A 7,500-nucleotide genomic window follows, 5' to 3' on the forward strand; every position below is an offset into this window, starting at 1 on the left:
CCTAACGTCCCCTCTGCCCCCTAACGTCCCCTCTGCCCCCTAACGTCCCCTCTGCCCCCTAACGTCCCCTCTGCCCCCTACGTCCCCTAACGTCCCCTAACGTCCCCTCTGTCCCCTAACGTCCCCTCTGTCCCCTAACGTCCCCTCTGCCCCCTAACGTCCCCTAACGTCCCCTCTGTCCCCTAACGTCCCCTAACGTCCCCTAACGTCCCCTCTGTCCCCTAACGTCCCCTCTGCCCCCTAACGTCCCCTCTGTCCCCTAACGTCCCCTCTGCCCTCTAACGTCCCCTCTGTCCCCTAACGTCCCCTCTGTCCCCTAACGTCCCCTCTGCCCCCTAACGTCCCCTCTGTCCCCTAACGTCCCCTAACGTCCCCTCTGTCCCCTAACGTCCCCTCTGTCCCCTAACGTCCCCTCTGTCCCCTAACGTCCCCTCTGTCCCCTAACGTCCCCTCTGCCCCCTAACGTCCCCTCTGTCCCCTCTGTCCCTTCTGCCTCCTAACGTCCCCTCTGTCCCCTAACGTCCCCTCTGTCCCCTAACGTCCCCTAACGTCCCCTCTGTCCCCTAACGTCCCCTCTGTCCCCTAACGTCCCCTCTGCCCCCTAACGTCCCCTCTGCCCCCTAACGTCCCCTCTGTCCCCTCTGTCCCCTCTGCCCTCTAACGCCCCCTCTGTCCCCTAACGTCCCCTCTGTCCCCTAACGTCCCCTCTGCCCCCTAACGTCCCCTCTGTCCCCTAACGTCCCCTCTGTCCCCTAACGTCCCCTCTGCCCCCTAACGTCCCCTCTGTCCCCTAACGTCCCCTCTGTCCCCTCTGTCCCCTCTGTCCCCTAACGTCCCCTCTGTCCCCTAACGTCCCCTCTGTCCCTTCTGCCTCCTAACGTCCCCTCTGTCCCCTCTGTCCCCTTACGTCCCCTCTGCCCCCTAACGTCCCCTCTGTCCCCTAACGTCCCCTCTGTCCCCTAACGTCCCCTCTGCCCCCTAACGTCCCCTCTGTCCCCTAACGTCCCCTCTGTCCCCTCTGTCCCCTAACGTCCCCTCTGCCCCCTAACGTCCCCTCTGTCCCCTAACGTCCCCTCTGTCCCCTAACGTCCCCTCTGTCCCTTCTGCCTCCTAACGTCCCCTCTGTCCCTTCTGCCTCCTAACGTCCCCTCTGTCCCCTCTGTCCCCTAACGTCCCCTCTGTCCCCTCTGTCCCCTCACGTCCCCTCTGTCCCCTAACGTCCCCTCTGTCCCCTAACGTCCCCTCTGTCCCCTAACGTCCCCTCTGTCCCCTAACGTCCCCTCTGTCCCCTCTGTCCCTTCTGCCTCCTAACGTCCCCTCTGTCCCCTCTGTCCCCTAACGTCCCCTCTGTCCCCTAACGTCCCCTCTGTCCCCTAACGTCCCCTCTGCCCCCTAACGTCCCCTCTGCCCCCTAACGTCCCCTCTGCCCCCTAACGTCCCCTCTGCCCCCTACGTCCCCTAACGTCCCCTAACGTCCCCTAACGTCCCCTCTGTCCCCTAACGTCCCCTCTGTCCCCTAACGTCCCCTCTGCCCCCTAACGTCCCCTAACGTCCCCTCTGTCCCCTAACGTCCCCTAACGTCCCCTAACGTCCCCTCTGTCCCCTAACGTCCCCTCTGCCCCCTAACGTCCCCTCTGTCCCCTAACGTCCCCTCTGCCCTCTAACGTCCCCTCTGTCCCCTAACGTCCCCTCTGTCCCCTAACGTCCCCTCTGCCCTCTAACGTCCCCTCTGTCCCCTAACGTCCCCTCTGTCCCCTAACGTCCCCTCTGCCCCCTAACGTCCCCTCTGTCCCCTCTGTCCCTTCTGCCTCCTAACGTCCCCTCTGTCCCCTAACGTCCCCTCTGTCCCCTAACGTCCCCTAACGTCCCCTCTGTCCCCTAAGTCCCCTAACGTCCCCTCTGCCCCCTAACGTCCCCTCTGCCCCCTAACGTCCCCTCTGCCCCCTAACGTCCCCTCTGTCCCCTAACGTCCCCTCTGTCCCCTAACGTCCCCTCTGTCCCCTAACGTCCCCTCTGTCCCCTAACGTCCCCTCTGTCCCCTAACGTCCCCTCTGTCCCCTCTGTCCCCTCTGTCCCCTCTGTCCCCTCTGCCCTCTAACGTCCCCTCTGCCCCCTAACGTCCCCTAACGTCCCCTCTGCCCCCTAACGTCCCCTCTGTCCCCTAACGTCCCCTAACGTCCCCTCTGTCCCCTAACGTCCCCTCTGTCCCCTAACGTCCCCTAACGTCCCCTCTGCCCCCTAACGTCCCCTCTGCCCCCTAACGTCCCCTCTGTCCCCTAACGTCCACTCTGTCCCCTAACGTCCCCTCTGTCCCCTCTGTCCCTTCTGCCTCCTAACGTCCCCTCTGTCCCCTAACGTCCCCTAACGTCCCCTCTGCCCCCTAACGTCCCCTCTGCCCCCTAACGTCCCCTCTGTCCCCTAACGTCCCCTCTGTCCCCTAACGTCCCCTCTGTCCCCTAACGTCCCCTCTGTCCCCTAACGTCCCCTCTGTCCCCTAACACTCGGACATACATGGCCAGCATTTTATACAATCACATATCAGTGGTGAGTCACCGAGTGAAGAGTGCTTCTACAAGTGGTTGATCAGCATCATGCCTCAGAAGAATGATGTGACACAAGTACATGTAAAGTCAATGTTTATTATGGTACATTTTAGTACATTGAAAAGCACATAATAGGCCGTGTGAAACAGGCTGGTCATTTGTAGCCTGAAGCCTTCATCAATGACACCATGTCTGTGCACCCCAGCAAGCACTGGGGGGGTTGAGCTCTTCTGATGCCTGTTCCACTTGTCACAGAGTGCCCTGAACTTTGGGCATGAGGTTCGAACCCTGTGCACCATTCCACCCGAGCCCTTAGAAGAGGGCTGACTCCCTACAAAAACAAAACAAACTAACTGAAATGCCGTCTTATTATTTCATTGTGCCAAGGACTCAAACGCCCGCAAGATGGCGGTAGTAACAACTAGCTGTCTAGCCTAACGTTAGCTTGGTAACTTTGGTTCACTTTAACTTGTGATGGGATCTAGTCAGCAATTACTAAGAACCAAACCTTCATCAAACATATTAGCTAGTTAGCTAGCTATTTCACTTAAGAGCTGTCTAATGTTTTCACTCACTTGTCTGCATACGCTGGCATAGATCGGCAAAGCTTCCAAAATACTTCTCCCTTCTCCTCATCATACCCTAGCCAAGGCCAGCCTCTCCTCATCATACCCTAGCCAAGGCCAGCCTCTCCTCATCATACCCTAGCCAAGGCCAGCCTCTCCTCATCATACCCTAGCCAAGGCCAGCCTCTCCTCATCATACCCTAGCCAAGGCCAGCCTCTCCTCATCATACCCTAGCCAAGGCCAGCCTCTCCTCATCATACCCTAGTCAAGGCCAGGCTGGTGTTGTAGCTGAAGAATATAGGTAAAAGTCTACACAGAGTCTTAAACTGTTTAACTGTGTGTGTGTTTTGCAATGCTCATGTAAACAGCCTGGAATGTGTGTAGTAGAGGGATAGGAGACAGGTGAGTTGGGGCCGTGGGTCAGAAGGTCAACTCTGGGCGCCGACTGTCACAGTAGGCCTTAACAGGGCCTCCCGGGGTGCCTCCCCAGGCGATGATATATAAGTTATGTGACATGTTGGTGAAATTAAGACTTCAGGTTGTTGCTGACAGGCCAGTGTGAACAAGCGTCCTCAAAAGGAGCTAATCTGCTTCACTAGGCCTTAAGATAGCCAGATGGGTGGAGCAAGGATGCCTATTTAATGTCTTGAGTCAACCTTGAGAAGTTGTATTGTGAACGCGGTAGCCTGCTGACCCTCTGATTCCACCAACTGAGAAAGCGGGGCTAGAAGATAAGGGCCCTAATCTTCGACCCACAGCTCCAGCAGCAGAGAAAGGGAGAGACAGGGACTGTTCCATGTGAGTTCTATGATTTTGTCCAATAAATCATTGTTTACCGCTTCCAATCCCGTGTTGAGGTGATTTATCAAAACTATCACTACAAGAAGGCTATCAACATCGTGGTTCCTAATTAGATGACGCTGCAACTTTAATAAGGCTTACAAAAATTACACAACGCAGAGCAACAGAAGAAGAAGACGAAAGCCAAAAGCAAACATCAGGTTCATGCTCTATAGGGGCCAGTGGTGTGTTCAGGTTCAGGCTCTATTGGGGCCGGTGGTGTTCAGGTTCATGCTCTATTGGGGACGGTGGTGGTGTTCAGGTTCTGCTCTATTGGGGCCGGTGGTGTTCAGGTTCATGCTCTATTGGGGCCGGTGGTGTTCAGGTTCAGGCTCTATTGGGGCTGGTGGTGTTCAGGTTCATGCTCTATTGGGGCCGGTGGTGTTCAGGTTCAGGCTCTATTGGGGCCGGTGGTGTTCAGGTTCATGCTCTATTGGGGCCGGTGGTGGTGTTCAGGTTCATGCTCTATTGGGGCCGGTGGTGTTCAGGTTCAGGCTCTATTGGGGCCGGTGGTGTTCAGGTTCATGCTCTATTGGGGCCGGTGGTGGTGTTCAGGTTCATGCTCTATTGGGGATGGTGGTGTGTTCAGGTTCATGCTCTATTGGGGACGGTGGTGGTGTTCAGGTTCATGCTCTATTGGGGTCGGTGGTGTTCAGGTTCATGCTCTATTGGGGACGGTGGTGGTGTTCAGGTTCATGCTCTATTGGGGATGGTGGTGTGTTCAGGTTCATGCTCTATTGGGGACGGTGGTGGTGTTCAGGTTCAGGCTCTATTGGGGCCGGTGGTTCTCAGGTTCTGCTCTATTGGGGACGGTGGTGGTGTTCAGGTTCATGCTCTATTGGGGCTGGTGGTGTGTTCAGGTTCAGGCTCTATTGGGGCCGGTGGTGGTGTTCAGGTTCATGCTCTATTGGGGCCAGTGGTGTGTTCAGGTTCAGGCTCTATTGGGGCTGGTGGTGTGTTCAGGTTCATGCTCTATAGGGGCCGGTGGTGTTCAGGTTCAGGCTCTATTGGGGCTGGTGGTGGTGTTCAGGTTCAGCCATACAGTTTTAGACTGCTGCTAGCGTTTGTATTTTTGTTGGAGAGCTTTGGGCTCGATCGCAAACACACTTCTGCCATGCGGTGAGAATGATTTAAGTTTCAATAGAAGAATAAATGTCCCGTCATTAAGCGAGAAGTTGTTGGAATCTTTTAATTGGACTGGTGCGCGTGGAACGCGTGGAACGCGTGGAACGCATGTACATGAGCGCAAGAGCAAATTTGAAACAAATAGGAAGGATTGCTCTAATAGCTGGAAAACGTCTTGTCATTTTCCCTGTCATTGTTTTGCGCAGTGCTTCTGGTGAAAAGCAGGTGCCTTCAGAAACATTTTATTAGGCTACTGATCAGCGGCTATGTTCAAGGTATTCAGCTGGCTTGTCACCACATTCAAGTTCTCGCGCTGGCGTGTTACGACGGCCAATCAGAGTAAAGCCTGTTTTATACTTCTGCGTAAATGGACGGCACACGGATCAGAGGCTGCAGACGGGTCGCGCACATCCAGAAAAATGACAACGCGTAAAGCTAGGCAGAGCACGCCGAGGTTTGACTGGACTTCAGTGCACGAGGGCGGGATTTCCGGTCATACATGTCTCGTCCGTTTTCTTGTAAACAAGCAAGCCCGGCAAAATGGATCAGTTGGAGTGCGTCATTGAAATGTGTTATTTACTGACCTGGAGGTGTTCAAGACAGCAGCAGGCCAGCGCTTATGTCAAGCCCTGCACACACACTACATACCAAACACACACACACACACACACCAAACACACACACACACACACACACACACACACACCAAACACACACACACACACACATACCAAACACACACACACACATACCAAACACACACACACACACACACACACACACACCAAACACACACACACACACACACACACACCAAACACACACACACACACATACCAAACACACACACACATACCAAACACACACACACACACACCAAACACACACACACACCAAACACACACACACATACCAAACACACACACACATACCAAACACACACACACACCAAACACACACACACACACACCAAACACACACATACCAAACACACACACACACACACATACCAAACACACACACACACACACCAAACACACACATACCAAACACACACACACACACACACCAAACACACACATACCAAACACACACACACACACCAAACACACACACACACCAGACACACACACAGCACATACCAAACACACACACACATACCAAACACACACACACACCAAACACACACACACACCAGACACACACACACACATACCAAACACACACACACATACCAATGCTGACGCATTCGTGGGCCCCGTGTGAGAAGAGCAGAGCAGCTCTGGACAGCAGGGGCCACGGCCTGCTGTGTGTGATGCACCCCTAAGTGTGTCTGTGATGCACCCCTAAGTGTGTGTGTCTGTGATGCACCCCTAAGTGTGTCTGTGATGCACCCCTAAGTGTGTCTGTGATGCACCCCTAAGTGTGTGTCTGTGATGCACCCCTAAGTGTGTGTCTGTCTGTGATGCACCCCTAAGTGTGTGTCTGTCTGTGATGCACCCCTAAGTGTGTGTGTCTGTGATGCACCCCTAAGTGTGTGTCTGTGATGCACCCCTAAGTGTGTGTCTGTGATGCACCCCTAAGTGTGTGTCTGTGATGCACCCCTAAGTGTGTCTGTCTGTGATGCACCCCTAAGTGTGTGATTATGTGTGTTAAGGGATGGGAATCGAAAACCGCTTCTTCTTGAGAACCGGTTCCCAGTGAATCGATTCGCCAAAATCCTGAACGCTATCGATTCCTGTCGTTGCTGCGCATGCGCGATGACGTCTAGCCCACGCTGCCTTGTTTTGTTTTATTAGACCGCGGTAGAAGAAGCCAGCAACATGTCGTCTAAGCATACACGTTCGAAAGTGTGGTTACATTTCACGCGACAAGATGACAACATGGCCACTTGCAATGCTTGCAAAAACCTATATCATCAGAGGGGGGAAATAATACAAATATGCAAAAACATTTGGCCACACAGCATGCGATAACTTTGCAGGAATGTGACGTTTTTGATGCGCTCCGGAGTGACGACAGCAGCGCAGCTAACGTTAGTGTAGTCGAAGGTCAACTCCTCCCTGAGTCCCTGTCTATTGTGTTAGTGCCATTTGTTTAATTGTGTAAACCAGCTTTCACTATATGAATAATATCCATTTCCATCCATGTAATTTAGATGATGATGTTCAGAGTCAGGCTGGTGGCGGTCGGTCTGGGGGGGGGGGGGGGGGGTGCACCACTCACACACCTGTGGGGGGGGGGGACCACTCACACACCTGTGGGGGGGGGGGGGGGGGGGGGGGTACCACTGTGGGGGGGACCACTCACACACCTGTGGGGGGGGGGGGGGGGGGTTCACTCACACACCTGTGGGGGGGGGGGGGGGGGGGGTTCACTCACACACCTGTGGGGGGGGGTTTCACTCACACACCTGTGGGGGCGA

Source organism: Borostomias antarcticus (assembly GCF_949987555.1).
Source record: "Borostomias antarcticus genome assembly, chromosome: 19".
NCBI classification, from domain to species: Eukaryota; Metazoa; Chordata; class Actinopteri; order Stomiiformes; family Stomiidae; genus Borostomias; species Borostomias antarcticus.